The sequence below is a fragment of the Oryzias melastigma genome, linkage group LG2, assembly GCF_002922805.2.
Source record: "Oryzias melastigma strain HK-1 linkage group LG2, ASM292280v2, whole genome shotgun sequence".
In the NCBI taxonomy this organism is placed as follows: Eukaryota; Metazoa; Chordata; class Actinopteri; order Beloniformes; family Adrianichthyidae; genus Oryzias; species Oryzias melastigma.
The window spans coordinates 1977540-2002842 of NC_050513.1; the positions used below are offsets into that span (position 1 = coordinate 1977540).

The window sequence follows — 25303 nt, forward strand, 5'->3', positions numbered from 1 at the left end:
CCTATCGTCAGCTTTGGATATCGTACACGGTTTTTTATCGTCATATCGCCCAGCCCTAGTGCAAACACAATTTAGAGTGAAGATTGAAAGTTTGGGCACCCAAGGTAAAATGGTATATTATTGTGCATAAAGAAGCCAAGGAAAGATGGGAAAATCCTCTTAAGGTATCAGATTATAAATTAGACATTCTTTTGTCTTCATTTCCATCATTTACTCCTTCTGAATAACAGAAAACACAATAAAGGCGTGTACAAAAGTTTGGGCACCCTGCAGAATTGATAGTACTCCCTATGGAAAAGCTAAGACCAGACAGTGTCATTGATTGTTCACAATCATTGTTTACAAAGACGGGTGATTTCGACCTCAAAGATTTGAAATAATCTGAGTCATCTGATCTTGCTTCAACAATCAGCACCATGAGTTCTTCCAATCATTAAACTAGAGCAGAGGTTCCGAACCTTTTTCACAATAGGGCCCAATTTTCCCAGTACAAAGTGATTCAAGGCCCATTCGAATATTAACCCTTGATAAGCAGGGGTGAAAGTAGGTTTTGTGTTTTGGTACTAAAACACAGTAACATCCAAACAGATCTGTTCGAGAGCCAAATGTCATTTTTTTTCTTCCATAAGTGTGACCGTGGCTTTTGTCATGTGTGAAAACCGGCTGCTCAGCTGATCTCTCCCGCCGGAGCGGCGTTCCGCCTCCAATTCTTTTACCGGAACCGTAGCGTTCCGGTTTACTTTCACCCCTGGTGACAAGTTTGATCCAGCTGGATTTCAGGTCTGCACACAGGTGGGGGCATGTCTGTCGACTCTGTTGCTTGCCTCTTGCAACAGCGGTGGGCGGGACTCAGAAATGCTGAGTTTACGTGATTTTTTGACAACGACGGTAGTTGTTGTGGTAAACTTGTGTTGGACCCCATCCCAAAATAAAATAATATTCTGCTTCCTCCCTATGGGATTTCTAATAGACGACAGCTCCGGTTCGCTCCACCCCTCCACCGCGGCGCTCTGCTCTGCCTTGCAGCCGTCAGATGAAATTTCGTCTTCCCCCTTTTTATTAAGTTAAAAGATTGATTTTGTCCAAAAACAACAAATAAGGGGAATATTATCCCTTAATTACAGGACATAAAAAAGCTAAAGTTCATTTTAGACAGAGTTTTATCAGGTTAATGTCACAGATGCCTGAGGGCGTCCGTCGGTTCCAGAGGGTTTACAGAGAGAACATTAGTACGTCTGACCATCAATCGGATCTCCTAGCGTTTGCACGGGAAACTGCAGCAGAACGAGACGTGGTCCGTCAGCAATTAATGGTGCTCTGACCTTTTCATAGTCGAAAGTAGCTGAAAATTCCAGGCGGACATTTTGAGGCTTAGATGTTAACGGGTTAAAGTTGATAGGAAACAAATATTTAAATCTAAACAACCTGCTCACACGTCTTTTTTTGAGCCACAGATTGATCAAATTTGACAAACATTCATTCATTCATTTTCTTGACCGCTTTGTCCCTTTCGGGGTTGCGGGGCTGCCGAAGCTTAGCCCGGCTACTGATGGGCGATGGCGGAGTTTACCCTGGACAGGTGCCAGTCTGTGGCAGGGCCTCAATCACACACATTCACTCTCATACCTGGGGGCAATTTAGAGTCACCAATTAACCTATGAAGCATGTTTTTGGACGGTGGGAGGAAGCCGGAGTCCCCGGTCAAAACCCCACGCATGCACGGGGAGAACATGCAAACTCCACACAGAAAGGTCCCAGCCGGGATTTGAACCGGGGCCTTCTTGCTGTGAGTCAAGAGCGCTAACCACTGCGCCACCGTGCAGCCCTTATGTGCAGAGAATTTGACAAATATAGTTATTTAATTTATATTGTGATATATATCACTATCGCATGATATGGAAAAAACTATATTGTGATATAAAAAATTCCATATCGGCCAGTCCTAGGTGCTCCCAAGTAACTGTCAGGAGTTTAAAGAGTAACCAAACCTTAAATCCACTTTTTTTTTTGGCTGTTGATCTACAAATGGGCCTTTAAAAGTACTGTCTGTATGGCAATTTTTTGACAAAATAAAGTAAACTTGTTGAATTCTTGAAAATAGTTAAAAACAGTGTTAAAACAAGGTATTACAGTTGAAATTTGTGATTTGTCAAACTATTCAGTATTTACCATTAGGGCTGCCACGATTATTCAACTAATCAATGACTAATCGACCATTGAAATAGTTGACGACTAATTTAATAATCGATTAGTCGTTATGTTATATTATATGGAGTCAGAGTGTAGTAAAGTTGAAAGTTGGTATGATAGCTTTTTGGACTATTATGGCAATAATTAAGGTTTTTTCTGGGTCTTTTGGAGTTTAGCTAATATTTAAGATACATGCTAGCTGCTGTGGCTAATTTTGGATTTTTTTTTTTTTTGCTTTTTTAGACTGTTTTGGAAGTTAGCTAATATTTCAGCTACATGCTAGGTGCTTTGGCTAACTTAAGCTTTTTTAGGATAATTTAGCATTTAACTAATATTTTAGCTGGCTATAAGCTTCAGCGTTTTCAGCTATCAACTTCAGTGTTTTTAGCTATCAATTTCACCAGTCTTAGTTTTCAGCTATCAGCATTTTCAGCTATCAATTTCAGTGTATTTATCTATCAACATCAGTGTTTTCAGCTATCAGCACCAGCACGGCCAAATTCAGCTCATAGCATTCCCAGTAGCCTTGTCGCAGATAACGCTATATATCTAGTTTTTAGTTAGTTTAAAGGTAATGATGGTTAAGATGTGTGTTTTACATCGAGTTTGCCCATGATCCGATTAGTCGACTAAAAATAATCGGGGATAAGTCGACTTTTAAAATAATCGCTTGTGGCAGCACTATTTACTATATACCCTATATATATATATATATATATATATATAGATATATATTTACAATTACCATATAGTCAGACATCATTTCAGAAGTCCCACATCATGATCAGCAGCTCCATTAATCATAACAATCCTGCTCCCCCAAGCTCCACCCCTCTGACTGGATTTTCAAATTTTGGCTGTGAACCAAACTTCCCTGTTTGGGTACCCTTTAAGTTGAGGAAAACGCAAGATAATAAACTGAATGTTTGCTGAATTGAAAATTATTTTTGACAGTATTTGAAATCAGTTGTCAACAGAAATAGTGCCATATTACTTAGGATCAATTTATTTTCCTACACCCATTAAGAGGATGAATGAAGCGGAGCAGGAAGCTTGTGGCTTGCTGTTGCAGATTCTACATCACACCAAAAAGCTTTTTCAATTTTTTTTTATGCCGCTGATTCACAATGATTTGAATAAAGAACTTACATTTTGAGCTATATTTTATTTATTTATATTAGTCCTCCGTCACCAGAAAAATGACACAAAAGCATGTTAAAGCAACAAAATCACGATTTTCATCCCATTAAAAAAAGATGTCGTCTACAACTGTAGAGCCGACAGTGTAATTCCTTTTGTTTTGGATCTATAACTAAATATCAATGTGGAAAAACCAGCTGTCATGTCTTAAAAGAGGCGACGTAACAACCCCAGTGCCTGATAAAATTGAGGGATTAAAGGATGACCTTAAAAAACATAACACATAGTAGCATTTTTAGCTACTGTTTTTAGCTACTTTCTCAATTCAGCTGCAGCAGGTGGCGAAGCTATGAACTTAAACTTAAACTTCACATCATAATTCTTTATTTATGCCTATTTCTGCCAGAGTTAGCACACAGTGCTGATCAATTGTAACGTTATCTCTTCACGTGCTTGGGTCTAAGGGCAGGGATAACCAGTTTATGTAGTCTGTTTAGTTTTTAACAATTGTTTATATTTTGAAGCCCAATGAGGCAAATCTCTTTGTGATTTTGGGCTATATAAATAAAATTGAATTGAATTGTTTACATGCTGCAATGAGGAATGCATCGCGCGGTGAAGCTTTTGCCCGTTTCATGTTTTGACAAAGTCAGCTGCGGTTTAAACAGGTAATTTTTGAGTATTTGATACCAGGAGAAGCAGCGATTACACACAAAATATCTTTTCTGCTCTTGTGACGCTGCTGTCAGCAGCGCGGTTAAGCTAGTTTCATATTCGACATTCGTCACACATTCAGTAATGAACATCAACATTTCTCAATCTCCTTTGCTAAAAAAAACACCAAAAATGGGCAAAGCGCTCCGGCTCCGCTCTTTGCAGCGGCGTTTGCGGTGGCCTGCTCGTTACGTGGATCGTGAAGAATGAAAACGAGTCATGTGAAACATTGATTGTTTTATCATCTGTCAGTAAAACATTTTTGCTGTTTTTTTTAGCAAAGGCGTTTGAGAAATATCGCCGTTCATCGCTGAATGTGTGACGAATGTTGAATATGAAACTAACTTAACCGCTGCTGTCAGGTCTCTGCAGTACCCGGCGTCTCTTCTTCTCTGGTGTTCTGGAGTAACCCGACCATAATGTTGGATACGGATTTTCCTCCGTGTGTACTTTATCCACAAAATGAAAGATTTAAAATTCTCAGCCACATCCTTCTGGCTTCATCCTCGCCCGGTAGACGGTAAAATCTGTACCGAGGAGGGCAGCTGCACTCCCTCTTCGTCAGCAGCCCATGTCCCACAAAACGCTCCACAAATTTAATTTAATTTGGTTGTTAGTACAACCACGAGCTGCAGAACATGCGCCTGAACTGCGCAAAGACATTTATGAAAACTTTGAGGGATTAAGTAAAACATGCTTTTTAAGTTTGTATGCACCGCTAAAGCTAACAAAACTGCCAACTTTCAGTGGAAACAGATAGAGCCGTGTAACTTCCGGTTGCTATTCCGGAAGTTGCACCCACAATCCCTTTTACATGAGGCCCCCGGAGTAAGGTGAATATTTTATTTGACCCAACACTCATATTTTTATTTAGCTCCATAGAGGTTAACATACCTATGGGGTGGAGCTGAAGCTGTGGTTTCCAGCAGATATCCAGCAGTCTGCGCTGACGACAGAGCTCCTGCTCGTACTGGACGATGGTTCCTTCACAGAGTCTGAAGATTTCTTCAGCAGCAGCAGCGAGTCGCTCGCTGATCAACTCTCTCAGAGACTGAAGGGAAGACATGGTTCCTGAAGCTGCAGAAGATCTTCAGCTCCAACAAACACCAAAGTCCTCTGAACAGCAGCAGCTCCGATCGTCTGCTAGTCTCACAATCACAGCCACGTTGTCTTTACGTTCAACACGTATTCACTCATTTACGACACTTTAGCTGAATAATATTGCTTAAAATCGAACCATGTATCGCTACATCCCCCCACAAACATCCGAACAAAACACCGCCGTCGTATCAACACAAGCTAACGCAGCTAGCTCCTCGTGCTGTTCTTCTTCTGTAGTCTATTGTTGGTTGGCAAACAGCGTCATTACGCATTATCGCCACCACCTGGTCTGGGGTGGAAATGTTTCCCAACTCGCTTAGGAACACAAACACATCTGTTATATTCTTCCAAGTTTTTCCGTCTTTTTCACTGCATCAGGGCAACCTCCTGATCTGATTTATGACCCAAAAAAGTCCAACTTTAACGAAATATTTTTCTATTGTAACATTTTTCAAAATGCTCTTTAAATTATGAGTAGGCAGTTTAGAAGAACAAACTCACAATTCTTACTGAAATCACTCAAAACTTACAAGAGTAACAATAAATAAAACACCTGTGATGTCAATTAAAGGACACACCTGAGTTAATCATGTCACTCTGGTCAAATAGTTTTCAATCTTTTATTGAGGTACCATCATTTTTGTCCAGGCCTGATTCATTAGTTTTTTTTTTTTTTAATATAATTATGTTAATCAACAATTCAAAATTGATGGTTGATTTTGATTGTTTAATTTTCAGAAAAAAATTTTATTGTTATTTTTGCAAGTTTCAAGTGATTTCAGTGAGAATTGTGGGTTTGTCCTTTAACTGAGGGGTACTAACAATTTTGTCCACGACTGTATATTTATATTGTTTTCTGCATCTCATAGATCCTTTTTTTATTGGATTGGAAATGGTTTATTTCAGGCAACCAAAGCAACAATAATTCCTAAACAATTCAACCAACAGAAAGGGGAATCTGCAAATACATATCAAACAAAGAATTATTAGGCATCAAAAGTGATGGAAAAATATGCAAGTAATTATTTCAATTATTACTCATACTTGTTAATAAGAATATTTGTTATTTTTGTTTACAGAACATGACATAATGCTACTCTATATATTAAGATAGTCACTAAACGTTCACTAGGTTTGCCTGATAGGGAGTAGGAGGAAGTGAACTTATATAACCCCACCCCTGTTCTGCTTTACTTACGTTTAATTTTCCATTTTCTTTACCTAAATTGTTATTATGTGGTTCTTAACTTCTAATCAGATATTTATACTTTCCCAACTCAGATTCAGGGCAGAATCTTTAAATCTCAATGAATCACACGACAAAGATGAAGTATATGATTTGCTAAAACAGATATAACAGTACTCAAAAAGTCCTCATAACATCACATCACAACATCATGCATTTGACCACTGACCATGTGACCTAATGGATAAGGCATCTGACTTTGGATCAGAAGATTGCGTGTTCAGGTCCCTTCATGGTTGGATTTAGGTTTCGTTGAGTAAGTCGAAAAAATCAGGCAGTTGGTTTGTGGTACAACTAATTTTTGTTTATAAGCTAGTGGGAGACAATATGAACAAATGACTCATGGGAAATAAGTGTAGGCATGCTTCTGGGCCAATAGTCCCTCCCACAACTCATGGGTGAGTTTCTAATCAACTATTGCCACTCTACAGTAACGGTTTAAAAAGAAAAATCAACACATTTTTTTCAGTTTTGACTAAAAACTGCAAAATCTAAATTAAAAGACCACTGGGAACATATTTACAATAGATAAAAATGATTGGGGTAGAATTTGACAGTTTCTCAGACACATCATTGTGGATGTCCGTTCTAGCCATTAACACTACAATGTGGAACACTGTGATAGCCCAAAAGTCGTGTGTGTAAATAGTTTCTTGTAAACCTTATTTTGCTGTCAAGTTGAAAAGTTTGAACATTTTCTGCCAAATGGATCACAATTGTATTAATTTAATATTTTTTGTTTTAGCTTTGTAAATACAAGACAAAACCTGCAGTGAGGGAAGGGATCTTTATTAAGCTGACAAAAATAGAATGCCATACTTATTCCACTTGAAGTGTTCTTTTTCCTTTGAATGATCTAGTGTTTCTAGATCATAGTCCCACTCCAATGATCTTTTAATCTATTGTTAAATTGTTCCCAGGGGATTATTAATGATGTCATATATTACATTTGTCTTCTAAGACAGTTTCTTCAGAAACAGTTAAAAAATTCACCTCTGTTGTGGGCGGAAATGTTTGCATGAAAGTAAGCCTGCCTTCATTTCCCATCATCCCTTTGTGTTACATACAAGACTGTACGAGAATAAGGAGTTGGGCGTTGTCTTTAACATTCGGCTGAAAGTTAATATGCCACTCCTCCTAGTATGACTTGTGCTGTTGTGTCTTTTATTAGGAAGGCGCCTTGAACCCGCCCCTTTCTCGCGATACGTCGAGATGGCGCACATTTGACGTCAGTGCAAGAAACTAACCAACATGCACCGCAATCCAGGCGATCTGCGCAGTGCCGGTCATCTCAAACACGCCTATTGAGGTATATTATTACAGATGGCATGCTAGCTTGTTGCGTACATAAAGTTGAACACCATATTGGAATGGTAAACATGTCTGTTTACTGCTGGGTTACAATTGAACAAACAGCTGGAAAAACAATAATATGACTTCATTATTGCTGTCAGCTGATAAAGGACAACTTCTAGAAAACATTTTAGGAAGATCTGAGTGACTTTACTCTCAATAATGAACATTTAGGCTGATCTTGCTGCCTATTCAAAGTCAATGGTAGCTTTAGACTTTGCATTATGTCCACGTTTCCTGGGACCACCGATCTTTTTGGTTTTATGGAGGGTGATCGTGTATGATGGACATCAGATCAGAATTCCTCTTTGAAGGGTAGCCAAACTTTAAGTTAAAGTCCAACTATTTGTCACACACCTAGATGAGTGAAATTTGTTCTCTGCATTTGATTCCTCCCCTGGGGGAGCAGTGAGCTGCAGACACAGCCACACTTGGGAACCATTTGGTGGTTAAACCTCCAAATCCAACCCCTTAATGCTGAGTGTCAAGCAGGAAGTCACTAAGTCCCATTTTTACAGACTTTGGGATGACTTGGCTGGGATTTGCACCCACAACCTTACGATCTCAAGGACACTCTTCCACAAGGCCACTGAGTTGAGGCCACAATTAACTTGTTTTTGTTTTTGACCTCTATAAAAGCTGCGTGTGTGTTTGTGAAGCAGTCTAGCGATGGCCAGGCCAAAGGCAGATATATCATATGTACATTCATCTTTGAAGAAGTTTGGATTATTTTCGGGGGAGAAATACAAAGATACTGACACAAACTCTTGGAAGACGCTATGAAGCGGAGAGCACCAACACGCAGCAACAGGCGGAGCTACAGGAATCAAGCTGTTTTACTTCTCGCTATGAAAACACTCAAAAAAATATAACTAGTATATCATAAATCGTTTGTTTTTTAGTGTTGCAAATGTATTATATGATCATATATATGGATATAGTTCACTCTGACAAAAAATCATGGTAGGGCCCCTTTGAGGTAGCTAAAGCTCTTCAAAGCCACCTGCAGCTAACTGTATATGGATTTTTGCAGACCACGTGGCCTAATGGATAAGGCGTCTGACTTCGGATCAGAAGATTGAGGGTTCGAGTCCCTTCGTGGTTAGAGACACAAGATATTGGAGAAATGAGACAGTATCTTATGATGTATAAGTCATACTGACCAGATACAGATCAACAAATGTTCTGATTTAAGTATCTATCCTTTCTTGATTGGTGGTATTAGCTTGTGGCTGTAAGCTAGCAAGAGAAAATATAAACAAAGGAATCATGGGTAATGAGTAAAGGCGCTCTTCTGCAACAACAGTCCTTCCAACAACTTGTAGATGAGTTCCAGAACCCAGTAACAGTCCTGAAAAAGAACTTGATTCATTTGTCCAATTTTGACTAAAAATAGCAAATCATAATTAAAAGACCAATGAAAACATATTTACCAGAGATAAAGAACGTTCTAGTCGTCAACACTACAATGTGATTGTCATGGATGTACCCCATAGCTATAAACACTGCAACAGCTTGCAAGTTATGTGTATAAATTAATACTAAACCAAGAAATCATCTGACTGTTTCCTCCCTCCATAAGAGCAAAGCGCTGCCTATTTCTGCCTCCAACCACGAAGGGACTTGAACCCTCAATCTTCTGATCCGAAGTCAGACGCCTTATCCATTAGGCCACATGGTCAGTGAGAAATGCAGTCCCAAGCTGAAGAAGAGGAGGAGCTTCTGCTGCCTCATAGAGGAAGGTGGAGGAGGAGAGAGGGTGCACTGGATCATCATCACTCTATAAATAGTGGGAGGGGGGTAAAATAGCTGTCTGTTGGTCATTGCCAATTTTTTAATAAATTAAAATAAACTTGTTTAATTACTTAAACTATAGTGAAAACTGTCTGTGTGATGCCTCCTACAGGTTGAATCAAGGTAGTCCAGTTGAATTTCTTTATTCACGAAATATAACTAATATGTCATAAATCGAACACGCTCTTCGAACACGACATCCAATCATAACGACTGCTGGTGGAGGAGGGCGGGAGCAAATGCAAAGCGATCCAATCAGAACACAGAATCTTGCATCCGCCCGCTAAGACGCTAATTCAATGAATTGTGTCTGTGGTATAGGTGAAAAATGTCTAATCCAGGTAGAAACAGAGAAGTACATATAGGGACTAGGGGTGTGCCAAAATATCGATATTGCGATATATCGCGATATTTAGTCCTGCGATCAATTCTCGGTGGGTTCTCACCAAGTATCGATATTATATTTTCATTTGAAGAGGCTGTAGCGCTGAGCGTCTGAGTCGCGCGCTACAGCGCGATGCATGGGACATTTAATAGCGATGCACGCGCTCGTTCGGGAGAAGCACCGGTGAGATACAGTTTCTGTAGCGCCTGTGTGAACCATGTCTACCTGTCAGACTTTATCATCAATCTGTAGCAGATCCAGCTGGTAAGAAGTGACTTTGTCTGAGCGCTAGGATGACTGAGATCACTTACTTCCTGTTTGCTGTGGGAACTGAGCGCGTGCTTCGCAGTTGTCTGTGTACACTTCAGGGACCGTCGGAATTTTCGCTTTCATGCACTTCAAAGGTTAACCTGCTGCTGTACGGTGTAACTTTGGTAAATTTATAATGTGACATTTTCAAACAATGTAATTACTTGTTGCTAATGTTAATTTAAAGTAATTCTTCAATAAAAAAACAGGATTTGATGTATGAACTTAAATTTAAATGTAATTAAAATAAATTAATATGTAATTAATTCACTGTAAAATTAGGGGTGTTGCTAATTAATTGAAGCACATAAAATTATATTTATTGCCATTATTATGTGTGTTTTAAGGTTTTCACTTATTGACTGCTGACTGACCAAATGGAAAATAAAGATTGGAAAAATAATCTCAAGTGACAGTCTGAGTAAAGCAGCCTTTATTTTTGGATGCTCAACTCTTTTCGAGTGAGGGAAAAGTGCACAAAAAATTAGGTCAATTTTAAGAGAGGCTGTAAAACATTATACTGATCATCCTTTGGTGTGACGTTCTTTTGGAGGTAGATAGCTGTCGCAACTTGACTTATTTAATTTTGTTCTGTTGTTTACAACAATTCTGCACTAAGTAGTGTCACTGCTGATCATGTTTACTATGACAGATAATTCAGTTGTTGTCAATGTTTGTCAAAGACATAGTATTACTGATTTCAGCAATGTTGCACAAAAGTGTCTTTAATTTGTTGCACAAAATAAGAAAAGTTGTTTATTATAATTGTGTTTAAGCTAAAAAAGATAAATGGGGATATATTTTCCCAAAAAACATGTTCTTCTATGTAATGCTAGTTATTAGAGAGGATTTTTACCAATTATCGCAGTATCGCGATATTATCGATATCGTGAGCCATGTATCGCGTATCGTATCGTATCGTATCGTGAGGTACCCAGTGATTCCCAGCCATAATAGGGACAAATGTTATATTTAACGCCACCCTCAACAAGACGTTGTGTGGAGCGACCATCACAGCCAAAAACACAAGAAAACCTGAAGCAACGTTTGCAGACAAGCCAGCCTAAAATCCACGCAAAGGTAAACATACAAACACGATTATTTCTAGTGTATTGGACTGAATCAGAATTCCCCCCCTAATGTCAGTAATGCGTTTTTGTTTTAGCATGACGTTTGTAAAGTTGTAAGTCAATGTTTTAGCGTATTTCCGAGCGCTAGCAGCTCCGCTGCTTCTTCAGATCAACAGACTGTTTTAATCTCCAACTCCACCACGTCTTACATGACAACATTCCCCTCTATTGGCTGGTGGTGGTATTACAGTTCACCACACACAAGCTGGTCAAGCATATATAACATGCTCACAGGTGTCCTGGACAGCTTACTCCCAAGTGAATGTTTTTTTAATGCATTTTTACACTTGACTACCTACTCAATACAAGTTTTTTTTTTACGTTCAGACATTTATAATAAGGCTGATGTTAGTTACACACATTTACATGTGGCCAGTACAGAATATGATGGAAATTCATGTTTTGTCCACATGTAACACGTGCAGCAGGATCCCGTTGCTAGATTTTAAGTTTGTGCAAGGCTGGATTTATTTTGTTGGCCGCTCGTGTTTAAAATTAAACTTTTAAGTTAAAGTCCCATTAACTGTCACACTCCTAAATGTGTAAATATGTTCTCCACATTTGACCCATCCCCTGGTGGAGCCGTGAGCTGCAGAGACAGCAGCATTCAGGAAATATTTGCTTGTTTTACCTTACCCATAACCACAATCTTAACCTTAACCCCTTTCCTCTGGGTCAGTGCGACTAAAAAAAAGTTTATCACTGGCCGCACGTATTTTGAAAATTACGTACAAATAGACACTTTCTTATTGGAAATGGGATGGAATTATAATTATTTTTTTCTTTTGATGTGTTCTAAGTTGTTGAAGCCGAATTCACATAAATGACAAGTTTGGAAAGCAAAGTGAAGTAAAATATTTTTTTCAAATTAGTAAAATCTTTGCGTGTTATTCATATGATCATACTTAGTAAATTTGATTAAAATGCTTTATCTTTATTCTATATTTTTGTCAACTAAATATCTGCTGTAATTTAGTCGACTAAAATTAATAGAATCAACAAGACTAAATTGCGACTAAAACTAAACCCTATTTTAGTCAAAAGACTATGACTAAAACTAAATTAAAACTCTCTGTCAAAATTAACACTGGTAGGGCCCCTTTGAGGTAGCTGAAGCTCTTCAAAGCCACCTGCAGGTAACTGCATATGGATGTTTCTGCAGACCACGTGGCCTAATGGATAAGGCGTCTGACTTCGGATCAGAAGATTGAGGGTTCGAGTCCCTTCGTGGTTAGAAACACAAGAATTGGAGAAATGAGACAGTATTTTATGATGTATAAGTCATACCGACCAGATACAGATCAAGAAACTTCCTGATTTCAGTGTCCATTTTCGCTTCATTGGTGGTATTAGCTTGTGGATGGAAAGTAGCAAGAGAGAATATAAGCAAAGGAATCATGGGTAATGAGTAAAGGCGCTCTTCTGCAACAACAGTCCTTCCAACAACTTGTAGATGAGTTCCTGAACCCATTAACAGTCCTGAAAAAGAACTCGATTCATTTGTCCAATTTTGACTAAAAATAGCAAAATCATAATTAAAAGAACAATGACAACATATTTACCATAGATAAAGAACGTTCTAGTCGTTAACACTACAATGTGATTGTCATGGATGTACCCCATAGCTATAAACACTGCAACAGCTTCCAAGTTATGTGTATAAATTAATACTAAACCAAGAAACCATCTGACTGTTTCCTCCCTCCATAAGAGCAAAGTGCTGCCTATTTCTGCCTCCAACCATGAAGGGACTTGAACCCTCAATCTTCTGATCCGAAGGCAGACACCTTATCCATTAGGCCACATGGTCAGTGAGAAATGCAGTCCCAAGCTGAATAAGAGGAGGAGCTTCTGCTCCCTCAAAGAGGAAGGTGGAGGAGGAGAGAGTCTGCACTGGATCATCATCACTCTATAAATAGTGGGAGGGGGTAAAATAGGTGTCTGTTGGTCATTGCCAATTTTTTAATAAACTAAAATAAACTTGTTTAATTATTGAAACTGTAGTGAAAAACTGTCTGTGTGATGCCCCCTACAGGTTGAATCAAGGTAGAACAGTTGAATTTCATTATTGAATTTATTAAATTCTTAAATTCGCTATTTGGAGTGACAGTGCCTCAGGCGGTAGAGCTGGCTGGCTAATGATCGAAGGATAGGCGGTTTGATTCCAGCTCCCGCCAGCCAAGTGTCGTTGTGTTCTTGGGCAAGACACTTAACTCTACTTTCTCCACTGGTGTGTGAATATGTATTAATGTTTTACTGATGGTCAGAGGGTCCGTAGGCTGTAGCCTCATCTGAGGCTACAGTAGTAGCTTACCATCACCAAGATAGAATGAGGTGTTAATGGATAATGGATATTCATTGTAAGCGCTTTGAGCGTCCAGAAAAGCACAGATAAATCTAATCCATCCATCCATCCATCCATCCATTTTCTTGACCGCTTCGTCCCTTTCGGGGTCGCGGGGGTGCCGGAGCCTATCCCGGCTACTGAAGGGCGAAGGCGGGGTTCACCCTGGACAGGTCGCCAGTCTGTCGCAGGGCCTCAATCACACACACATCCACTCTCACATTCACACCTAGGGGCAATTTAGAGTCACCAATTAACCTATGAAGCATGTTTTTGGACGGTGGGAGGAAGCCGGAGTCCCCGGTGAAAACCCACGCATGCACGGGGAGAACATGCAAACTCCACACAGAAAGGTCCCAGCCGGGATTTGAACCGGGGCCTTCTCGCTGTGAGGCGAGAGCGCTAACCACTTGCGCCACCGTGCAGCCCTAAATCTAATCCATTATTATAATTATTATTCTTGGTCAAACCTTGTTTGTTTCAGAAGTCTGACGTCATGGTCTGCAGCCCCAGTAATGATAACAGTCCAGACCCCAAGCCCACCCCTCTGAATGGATTTTTAAATTTTGGCTGAGGGTGGAGTCAGCCTCCAACTTCCCTGTTTGGTCACACTTTAAAGGGGCCCTACCATGAAAAGTTTACTTTTTGATGTTTTAAGTGCATTTCATTATTCATTCCTGACTATAAAGAACCCCAAAATGGTATTTTGATCCGTTCATCCATTTAAGAGTAATCCTCTAAAAACCTGCACAGTCTGGAACAGCCCCTCCCATGCCCATGAAAATGAGCAGGTGGAAATGTGCTGATGTAAGATGGATGCCAACAGTTCCCTCCAGGAAGAGTCTGCTCTGACAGCTCCGCCCCCAGACTAGCAGCAGCACTCAATTTCTCCACAGAGCTAGTGATGATCAGCAAAACACTTTCATTTTAGATGCAGAATAATGTATATCTTCCAGTTGTCTCCTGTCCTCAATAAATTCCAACTCAAATATGTGTTTGTCACTTTGGGCGCGGTGCGCATTTAAGACCCTCCACCCCATCCCCCTGTCCACACAGCCGTGCAGAAGCCACGTGTGTGTTTGTGAAGCAGTCTAGCGATGGCCAGGCCAAAGGCAGATATATCATATGTGCATTCATCTTTGAAGAAGTTTGGATTATTTTCAGGGGAGAAATACAAAGATACTGACACAAACTCTAGGAAGACATTATGAAGCGGAGAGCACCAACACGCAGCAACAGGCGGAGCTACAGGAATCGAGCTGTTTCAGCTATGAAAACACTCACAAAATATAACTAATATATCATAAATCGTTTGTTTCTCAGTGTTGCAAATGTAATATATGATCATATATATGGATATAGTTCACTCTGACAAAAAATCATGGTAGGGCCCCTTTGAGGTAGCTGAAACACGTCAAAGCCACCTGAAGCTAACTGCGTATGGATGTTTCTACAGACCATGTGGCCTAATGGATAAGGCGTCTGACTTCGGATCAGAAGATTGAGGGTTCGAGTCCCTTCATGGTTGGAGACAGATGTACCTGGGTAACATATGTGCATCAGGAAGCTTATAGTGTCCTGATAACATTATCAGGAAACAGTATAAACAAAGTACCCAGTAACAGTCATAAATGATCACAGTTTTTTTTTTTTTCAATTTTGACTAAAAACTGCAAAATTATAGTTAGGAAACATGTTTACCATACTGTGACAGACTGGCGACCTGTCCAGGGTAAACCCCGCCTTCGCCCATCAGCAGCCGGGTTAGGCTCCGGCACCCCCGCGACCCCGAAAGGGAAGAAGCGGTCAGGAAGATGAATGAATGTTTACCATAGATAAAGATTAAGGATGTGGTAGCCATTCGCACTTCAATGTGATTGTCATGGATGTACAGCACAGTTATAAACACAGCAACAGCATGTAAGTCATGTGTATAATTTGCTACTAAAACCAGCACAGGAAATGATCTGACATTTTCCTCTCTCTATAAAAACAAATGGCTGTCTATTTCTGCCTCCAACCATGAAGGGACTCGAATCCTCAATCTTCTGATCCGAAGTCAGACGCCTTATCCATTAGGCCACATGGTCAGTAATGATGATATCATCTAGCCAAAAAAGAGGAGGAGCTTCTGCTGCCTCACAGAAGAAGGTAGAGGAGGAGAGAGTCTGCACTGGAGCTTTAGACCAAACCCTTTGATGAACTCACAAACTCTCTAGGGTTTTTCCAGCATCACTGTTTTATCTGAAGCAGCTTCAGCAGCTGCAAACATCCTGAGGAAAAATGGACCCCGGTTCATATCTAATCCATTATTATAATTATTATTCTTGGTCAATCCTTGCTTGTTTCAGAAGTCTGACGTCATGGTCTGCAGCCCCAGTAATGATAACAGTCCAGCCCCCAAGCCCACCCCTCCCCCCCGTGGGCGGCCGTGGTGCAGTGGTAGGGCGGTCGACTCCTGATCAGAAGTGAGCGGGTTCGACTCCGCCTTGCCCGCCCATGTGTCGAAGTGTCCTTGGGCAAGACACTGAACCCCTAATTGCCTCTGGTGGGAGGTTGGCGCCAGTGTTCGGCAGCGGAGCCACCACCAGTGTGTGAATGGGTGAATGGGTCTGTGACTGTGAAGCGCTTTGGGCCCTCGAAGGAGGGTAGAAAGCGCTATACAAGTATACGCCATTTACCATTTACCCTCTGAATGGATTTTTAAATTTTGGCTGTGGGTGGAGTCAGCCTCCAACTTCCCTGTTTGGTCACACTTTAAAGGGGTCCTACCATGAAAAGTTTACTTTTTGATGTTTTAAGTGCATTTCATTATTCATTCCTGACTATAAAGAACCCCAAAATGGTATTTTGATCCGTTCATCCATTTAAGAGTAATCCTCTAAAAACCTGCACAGTCTGGAACAGCCCCTCCCATGCCCACGAAAATGAGCAGGTGGAAATGTGCTGACGTAAGATGGATGCCAACAGCTCTTCAATAAATTCCAACTCAAATAGGTGTTTGTCACTTTGGGCGCGGGGCGCATTTAAGACCCCTCACCCCATCCCCCGGTCCACACAGCCGTGCTGAAGCCACGTGTGTGTTTGTGAAGCAGTCTAGCGATGGCCAGGCCAAAGGCAGATATATCATATGTGCATTCATCTTTGAAGAAGTTTGGATTATTTTCAGGGGAGAAATACAAAGATACTGACACAAACTCTAGGAAGACGTTATGAAGCGGAGAGCACCAACACGCAGCAACAGGCGGAGCTACAGGAATCGAGCTGTTTGCTTGCTGCTATGAAAACACTGACAAAATATAACTAATATATCATAAATCGTTTGTTTTTTAGTGTTGCAAATGTATTATATGATCATATATATGGATATAGTTCATTCTTAAAGGCTGAAAAAAATCATGGTAGGACCCCTTTGAGGTAGCTAAAGCTCTTCAAAGCCACCTGCAGCTAACTGTATATGGATTTTTGCAGACCACGTGGCCTAATGGATAAGGCGTCTGACTTTGGATCAGAAGATTGAGGGTTCGAGTCCCTTCGTGGTTAGAGACATCAGATATTGGATAAATGAGACAGTATCTTATGATATATAAGTCATACTGACCAGATACAGATCAAGAAACTTCCTGATTTGAGTATCTATCTTTGCTTGATTGGTGGTATTAGCTTGTGGCGGGAAGCTAGCAAGAGAGAATATAAACAAAGGAATCATGGGTAATGAGTAAAGGCGTTCTTCTGCAACAACAGTCCTTCCAACAACTTGTAGATGAGTTCCAGAGCCCAGTAACAGTCCTGAAAAAGAACTTGATTCATTTGTCCAATTTTGACTAAAAATAGCAAAATCATATTTACAAGATCAATGACAACATATTTACCAGAGATAAAGAACATTCTAGCCATCAACACTACAATGTGATTGTCATGGATGTACCCCATAGCTATAAACACTGCAACAGCTTGCAAGTTATGTGTATAAATTACTACTAAACCAAGAAACCATCTGACTGTTTCCTCCCTCCATAAGAGCAAAGCGCTGCCTATTTCTGCCTCCAACCACGAAGGGACTTGAACCCTCAATCTTCTGATCCAAAGTCAGACGCCTTATCCATTAGGACACATGGTCAGTAAGACATGCAGTCCCAAGCTGAAGAAGAGGAGGAGCTTCTGCTGCCTCAAAGAGGAGGGTGGAGGAGGAGAGAGGCTGCACTGGATCATCATCACTCTATAAATAGTGGGAGGGGGGTAAAATAGCTGTCTGTTGGTCATTGCCAATTTTTTAATAAATTAAAATAAACTTGTTTAATTACTGAAACTATAGTGAAAACTGTCTGATGCCTCCTGCAGGTTGAATCAAGGTAGTCCAGTTGAATTTCTTTGTTCACGAAATATAACTAATATGTCATAAATCGAACACGCTCTTCGAACACGACATCCAATCATAACGACTGCTGGTGGAGGAGGACGGGAGCAAATGCAAAGCGATCCAATCAGAACACAGAATCTTGCATCCGCCCGGTAAGACGCTAATTAAATGAATTGTGTCTGTGATAGAGGTGAAAAATGTCTAATCCAGGTAGAAACAGAGAAGTACATATAGGGACAAATGTTATATTTAACGCCACCCTCAACAAGACGTTGTGTGGAGCGACCATCACAGGCAAAAACACAAGAAAACCTGAAGCAACGTTTGCAGACAAGCCAGCCTGAAATCCAGCAAAGGTAAACATACAAACACGATTATTTCCAGTGTATTGGCTGAATCCGAATTCCCCCCCTAATGTCAGTAATGCGGTTTTGTTTTAGCATGACGTTTGTAAAGTTATAAACCGATGTTTTAGCGTATTTCTGAGCGCTATCAGCTCCGCTGCTTCTTCAGATCCACAGACCGTTTTAATCTCCAACTCCACCACGTCTTACATGACAACATTCCCCTCTATTGGCTGGTGGTGGTATTACAGTTCACCACACACAAACTGGTCAAGCACATATAACATGCTCACAGGTGTCCTGGACAGCTTACTCCCAAGTGAATGTTTTTTTAATGCATTTTTACACTTGACTACCTCCTCAATACAAGTTTTTTTTTTACGTTCAGACATTTATAATGAGGCTGATGTTAGTTACACACATTTACATGTGGCCAGTACAGAATATGATGGAAATTTATGTTTTGTCCACATGTAACACGTGCAGCAGGATCCCGTTACTGCATTTTAAGTTTGTGCAAGGTTGGATTTATTTTGTTGGCCGCTCGTGTTTAAAATGAAACTTTTAAGTTAAAGTTCCATTAACTGTCACACTCCTAAATGTGTGAAATATGTTCTCCACATTTGACCCATCCCCTGGTGGAGCCGTGAGCTGCCAAGACAGCAGCATTCAGGAAATATTTGCTTGTTTTACCTTACCCATAACCACAATCTTAACCTTAACCCCTTTCCTCTGGGTCAGTGCGACTAAAAAAAAGTTTATCACTGGCCGCACGTATTTTGAAAATTACGTACAAATAGACACTTTCTTATTGGAAATGGGATGGAATTATAATTATTTTTTTCTTTTGATGTGTTTATAAGTTGTTGAAGCCGAATTCGCATAAATGACAAGTTTGGAAAGCAAAGTGAAGTGAAATATTTTTTTCAAATTAGTAAAATCTTTGCGTGTTATTCATATGATCATACTTAGTAAATTTGATTAAAATACTTTATCTTTATTCTATATTTTTGTCAACTAAATATCTGCTGTAATTTAGTCGACTAAAATTAATAGAATCAACATGACTAAATTGCGACTAAAACTAAATTAAAATTCTCTGTCAAAATTAACACTGGTAGGGCCTTTTTGAGGTAGCAGAAGCTCTTCAAAGCCACCTGCAGCTAACTGCATATGGATGTTTTTGCAGACCACGTGGCCTAATGGATAAGGCGTCTGACTTCGAATCAGAAGATTGAGGGTTCGAGTCCCTTCGTGGTTAGAAACACAAGAATTGGAGAAATGAGACAGTATTTTATGATGTATAAGTCATACTGACCAGATACGGATCAAGAAACTTCCTGATTTGAGTATCCATTTTCGCTTCATTGGTGGTATTAGCTTGTGGATGGAAAGTAGCAAGAGAAAATATAAGCAAAGGAATCATGGGTAATGAGTAAAGGCGTTCTTCTGCAACAACAGTCCTTCCAACAACTTGTAGATGAGTTCCAGAACCCAGTAACAGTCCTGAAAAAGAACTCGATCCATTTGTCCAATTTTGACTAAAAATAGCAAAATCATAATTAAAAGAACAATGACAACATATTTACCAGAGATAAAGAACGTTCTAGTCATCAACACTACAATGTGATTGTCATGGATGTACCCCATAGCTATAAACACTGCAACAGCTTGCAAGTTATGTGTATAAATTAATACTAAACCAAGAAACCATCTGACTGTTTCCTCCCTCCATAAGAGCAAAGCGCTGCCTATTTCTGGCTCCAACCATGAAGGGACTTGAACCCTCAATCTTCTGATCCGAAGTCAGACGCCTTATCCATTAGGCCACATGGTCAGTAAGAAATGCAGTCCCAAGCTGAAGAAGAGGAGGAGCTTCTGCTCCCTCAAAGAGGAAGGTGGAGGAGGAGAGAGGCTGCACTGGATCATCATCACTCTATAAATAGTGGGAGGGGGGTAAAATAGCTGTCTGTTGGTCATTGCCAATTTTTTAATAAATTAAAATAAACTTGTTTAATTATTGAAACTGTAGTGAAAAACTGTCTGTGTGATGCCCCCTACAGGTTGAATCAAGGTAGAACAGTTGAATTTCATTATTGAATTTATTAAATTCTTAAATTCGCTATTTGGAGTGACAGTGGCTCAGGCGGTAGAGCGGGCTGGCTAGTGATCGAAGGATAGGCGGTTTGATTCCAGCTCCCGCCAGCCAAGTGTCGTTGTGTTCTTGGGCAAGACACTTAACCCTACTTTCTCCACTGGTGTGTGAATATGTATTAATGTTTTACTGATGGTCAGAGGGTCCGTAGGCTGTAGCCTCATCTGAGGATACAGTAGTAGCTTACCATCACCAAGATAGAATGAGGTGTGAACGGATAATGGATATTCATTGTAAGCGCTTTGAGCGTCCAGAAAAGCACAGATAAATCTAATCCATCATTATTCTTGGTCAATCCTTGCTTGTTTCAGAAGTCTGACGTCATGGTCTGCAGCCCCAGTAATGATAACAGTCCAGCCCCCAAGCCCACCCCTCTGAATGGATTTTCAATTTTGGCTGTGGGTGGAGTCAGCCTCCAACTTCCCTGTTTGGTCACACTTTAAAGGGGCCCTACCATGCAAAGTTTACTTTTTGATGTTTTAAGTGCATTTTATTGTTCATTCCTGACTATAAAGAACCCCAAAATGGTATTTTGATCCGTTCATCCATTTAAGAGTAATCCTCTAAAAACCTGCACAGTCTGGAACAGCCCCTCCCATGCCCATGAAAATGAGAGGGGGAAATGTGCTGATGTAAGATGGATGCCAACAGTTCCCTCCAGGAAGAGTCTGCTCTGACAGCTCCGCCCCCAGACTAGCAGCAGCACTCAATTTCTCCACAGAGCTAGTGATGATCAGCAAAACACTTTCATTTTAGATGCAGAATAATGTATATCTTCCAGTTGTCTCCTGTCCTCAATAAATTCCAACTCAAATAGGTGTTTGTTACTTTGGGCGCGGTGCGCATTTAAGACCCCTCACCCCATCCCCCGGTCCGCACAGCCGTGCTGAAGCCATGTGTGTGTTTGTGAAGCAGTCTAGCGATGGCCAGGCCAAAGGCAGATATATCATATGTGCATTAATCTTTGAAGAAGTTTGGATTATTTTCAGGGGAGAAATACAAAGATACTGACATAAACTCTAGGAAGACATTATGAAGTGGAGAGCACCAACACGCAGCAACAGGCGGAGCTACAGGAATCGAGCTGTTTCAGCTATGAAAACACTCACAAAATATAACTAATATATCATAAATGGTTTGTTTTTTAGTGTTGCAAATGTAATATATGATCATATATATGGATATAGTTCACTCTGACAAAAAATCATGGTAGGGCCCCTTTGAGGTAGCTGAAACACGTCAAAGCCACCTGAAGCTAACTGCGTATAGATGTTTCTGCAGACCACGTGGCCTAATGGATAAGGCGTCTGACTTCGGATCAGAAGATTGAGGGTTCAAGTCCCTTCGTGGTTAGAAACACAAGATATTGGAGAAATGAGACAGTATCTTATGTTGTATAAGTCATACTGACCAGAAACAGATCAGGAACCTTCCTGATTTGAGTATCCATTTTCGCTTCATTGGTGGTATTAGCTTGTGGCGGGAAGCTACCAAGAGAAAATATAAACAAAGGAGTTATGGGTAATGAGTAAAGGCGCTCTTCTGCAACAACAGTCCTTCCAACAACTTGTAGATGAGTTCCAGAACCCAGTAACAGTCCTGAAAAAGAACTTGATTCATTTGTCCAATTTTGACTAAAAATAGCAAAATCATATTTACAAGATCAATGACAACATATATACCAGAGATAAAGAACATTCTAGCCATCACTACAATGTGATTGTCATGGATGTACCCCATAGCTATAAACACTGCAACAGCTTGCAAGTTATGTGTATAAATTACTACTAAACCAAGAAACCATCTGACTGTTTCCTCCCTCCATAAGAGCAAAGTGCTGCCTATTTCTGGCTCCAACCATGAAGGGACTTGAACCCTCAATCTTCTGATCCGAAGTCAGACACCTTATCCATTAGGCCACATGGTCAGTAAGACATGCAGTCCCAAGCTGAAGAAGAGGAGGAGCTTCTGCTCCTCAAAGAGGAAGGTGGAGGAGGAGAGAGTCTGCACTGGAGCTTTAGACCAAACCCTGTGATGGACTCACAACATCTCCAGGCTGTTTCCAGCTTCACTGTTTCATTTGAAGAAGCTCCAGCAGCATCCAATAAAAAATTGAAATGTGGCAGTCTGCAGGTTTCTGTGGTGGAGTGGTCATCACTGATGAAAGTGTTGGAGGTTTGATTCCAGGTGAAAGCTCCTCCTCTCTCACACTGAAGTTTCTGCTCACAGACTTCATTGTTCCTCTGAAACTGTTAGAAGCTGCATAGACTAATTAAACATCACAGTTAAAGGTTTTATTTTCGCTTGTATTTGTAAAATTGTGTTTTCTATTTTCTTGCTTTTTATTTGTTCATAATTTCTGTATTTGTTGTTAAAGTGAGTGATTTGTGTGGCTCTTTTTTATTTGTTTAGAATGTTCTTTTTAAAATAGTTTTATACTTTTGATCATTTTTTTTGCTGCTGTTTATCACAGTTTATGTTTTTAGTTGCAAATAATTGTTTCAGTAAAGACAATTTTATTTTCCCCTTTTAATTCCTTGATGAAAGAATATGACACGTTGGGTCCATTGTGTATGGAGGTGATATGCACTTTGATTTTTTCCTGATGATGCCGAATTCTGGAAGTGTCAGTGGGGTAACGCTTTGATCTAGCCACAGCTTGGTATTATTTTTTTTACTGACCATGTGGCCTAATGGATAAGGCGTCTGACTTCGGATCAGAAGATTGAGGGTTTAAGTCCCTTCATGGTTGGAGACAGATGTAGCTGAGTAATATATGTGCATCAGAAAGCTTGTAGTGTCCTGATAACATTATCAGCTATCAGGAAACAGTATAAACAAAGTACCCACCTACAGTAACAGTCATAAATGATCACAGTTTTTTTTTTCAATTTTGACTAAAAACGGCAAAATTATAATTAGGAAACATGTTTACCATACTGTGACAGACTGGCGACCTGTCCAGGGTAAACCCCGCCTTCGCCCATCAGCAGCCGGGTTAGGCTCCGGCACCCCCGCGACCCCGAAAGGGAAGAAGCGGTCAGGAAGATGAATGAATGTTTACCATAGATAAAGATTAAGGATGTGGTAGCCATTCGCACTTCAATGTGATTGTCATGGATGTACAGCACAGTTATAAACACTGCAACAGCATGTAAGTCATGTGTATACTTTGCTACTAAAACCAGCACAGGAAATGATCTGACATTTTCCTCTCTCTATAAAAACAAATGGCTGTCTATTTCAGTCTCCAACCATGAAGGGACTCGAACCCTCAATCTTCTGATCCGAAGTCAGACGCCTTATCCATTAGGCCACATGGTCAGTGATGATGATATCATCTAGCCAAAAAAGAGGAGGAGCTTCTGCTGCCTCACAGAAGAAGGTAGAGGAGGAGAGAGTCTGCACTGGAGCTTTAGACCAAACCCTTTGATGAACTCACAAACTCTCTAGGGTTTTTCCAGCATCACTGTTTTATCTGAAGCAGCTTCAGCAGCTGCAAACATCCTGAGGAAAAATGGACCCCGGTTCATATCTAATCCATTATTATAATTATTATTCTTGGTCAATCCTTTGCTTGTTTCAGAAGTCTGACGTCATGGTCTGCAGCCCCAGTAATGATAACAGTCCAGCCCCCAAGCCCACCCCTCTGAATGGATTTTTAAATTTTGGCTGTGGGTGGAGTCAGCCTCCAACTTCCCTGTTTGGTCACAGTTTAAAGGGGCCCTACCATGAAAAGTTTACTTTTTGATTTTTTAAGTGCATTTTATTATTCATTCCTGACTATAAAGAACCCCAAAATGGTATTTTGATCCGTTCATCCATTTAAGAGTAATCCTCTAAAAACCTGCACAGTCTGGAACAGCCCCTCCCATGCCCACGAAAATGAGCAGGTGGAAATGTGCTGACGTAAGATGGATGCCAACAGCTCTTCAATAAATTCCAACTCAAATATGTGTTTGTCACTTTGGGCGCGGGGCGCATTTAAGACCCCCCACCCATCCCCCGGTCCACACAGCCGTGCAGAAGCCGCGTGTGTGTTTGTGAAGCAGTCTAGCGATGGCCAGGCCAAAGACAGATATATCATATGTGCATTCATCTTTGAAGAAGTTTGGATTATTTTCAGGGGAGAAATACAAAGATACTGAAACAAACTATAGGAAGACGTTATGAAGCGGAGAGCACCAACACGCAGCAACAGGCGGAGCTACAGGAATCGAGCTGTTTTACTTCTCGCTATGAAAACACTCACAAAATATAACTAATATATCATAAATGGTTTGTTTTTTAGTGTTGCAAATGTATTATACTATCATATATATGGATATAGTTCACTCTGACAAAAAATCATGGTAGGGCCCCTTTGAGGTAGCTGAAACACGTCAAAGCCACCTGAAGCTAACTGCGTATGGATGTTTCTGCAGACCACGTGGCCTAATGGATAAGGCGTCTGACTTCGGATCAGAAGATTGAGGGTTCAAGTCCCTTCGTGGTTAGAAACACAAGATATTGGAGAAATGAGACAGTATCTTATGTTGTATAAGTCATACTGACCAGATACAGATCAAGAAACTTCCTGATTTGAGTATCCATTTTCGCTTCATTGGTGGTATTAGCTTGTGGCGGGAAGCTAGCAAGAGAGAATATAAACAAAGGAGTTATGGGTAATGAGTAAAGGCGCTCTTCTGCAACAACAGTCCTTCCAACAACTTGTAGATGAGTTCCAGAGCCCATTAAC

The 25303-nt window shown here is 40.4% G+C and overlaps 1 long non-coding RNA gene and 10 other non-coding genes across 11 annotated transcripts in view; 7 read left to right on the top strand and 4 right to left on the bottom strand.

Moving 5' to 3' along the window:
• Positions 1-4998, bottom strand: part of LOC118599634 — a 7825-nt gene extending 2827 nt beyond the window's left edge. Inside the window, exon 1 of the long non-coding RNA XR_004949066.1 lies at positions 4939-4998. This is a non-coding gene — a long non-coding RNA (uncharacterized LOC118599634). The remainder of the gene's footprint in view (positions 1-4938) is intronic.
• A 3778-nt stretch (positions 4999-8776) lies between these two features.
• Positions 8777-8849, top strand: trnar-ucg. The gene has a single exon. It is a non-coding gene; the product is annotated as a tRNA-Arg (tRNA).
• A 503-nt stretch (positions 8850-9352) lies between these two features.
• trnar-ucg lies at positions 9353-9425 on the bottom strand. Its single transcript has one exon. It is a non-coding gene; the product is annotated as a tRNA-Arg (tRNA).
• Positions 9426-12523: 3098 nt separating this feature from the next.
• Positions 12524-12596, top strand: trnar-ucg. The gene has a single exon. It is a non-coding gene; the product is annotated as a tRNA-Arg (tRNA).
• A 2565-nt stretch (positions 12597-15161) lies between these two features.
• On the top strand, positions 15162-15234 carry trnar-ucg. Its single transcript has one exon. It is a non-coding gene; the product is annotated as a tRNA-Arg (tRNA).
• A 1942-nt stretch (positions 15235-17176) lies between these two features.
• Positions 17177-17249, top strand: trnaq-uug. Its single transcript has one exon. It is a non-coding gene; the product is annotated as a tRNA-Gln (tRNA).
• Positions 17250-19598: 2349 nt separating this feature from the next.
• Positions 19599-19671, top strand: trnar-ucg. Its single transcript has one exon. It is a non-coding gene; the product is annotated as a tRNA-Arg (tRNA).
• A 503-nt stretch (positions 19672-20174) lies between these two features.
• trnar-ucg lies at positions 20175-20247 on the bottom strand. Its single transcript has one exon. It is a non-coding gene; the product is annotated as a tRNA-Arg (tRNA).
• A 1598-nt stretch (positions 20248-21845) lies between these two features.
• On the top strand, positions 21846-21918 carry trnar-ucg. Its single transcript has one exon. It is a non-coding gene; the product is annotated as a tRNA-Arg (tRNA).
• Positions 21919-23816: 1898 nt separating this feature from the next.
• Positions 23817-23889, bottom strand: trnar-ucg. The gene has a single exon. It is a non-coding gene; the product is annotated as a tRNA-Arg (tRNA).
• A 1099-nt stretch (positions 23890-24988) lies between these two features.
• On the top strand, positions 24989-25061 carry trnar-ucg. Its single transcript has one exon. It is a non-coding gene; the product is annotated as a tRNA-Arg (tRNA).
• Positions 25062-25303: the final 242 nt, after the last annotated feature.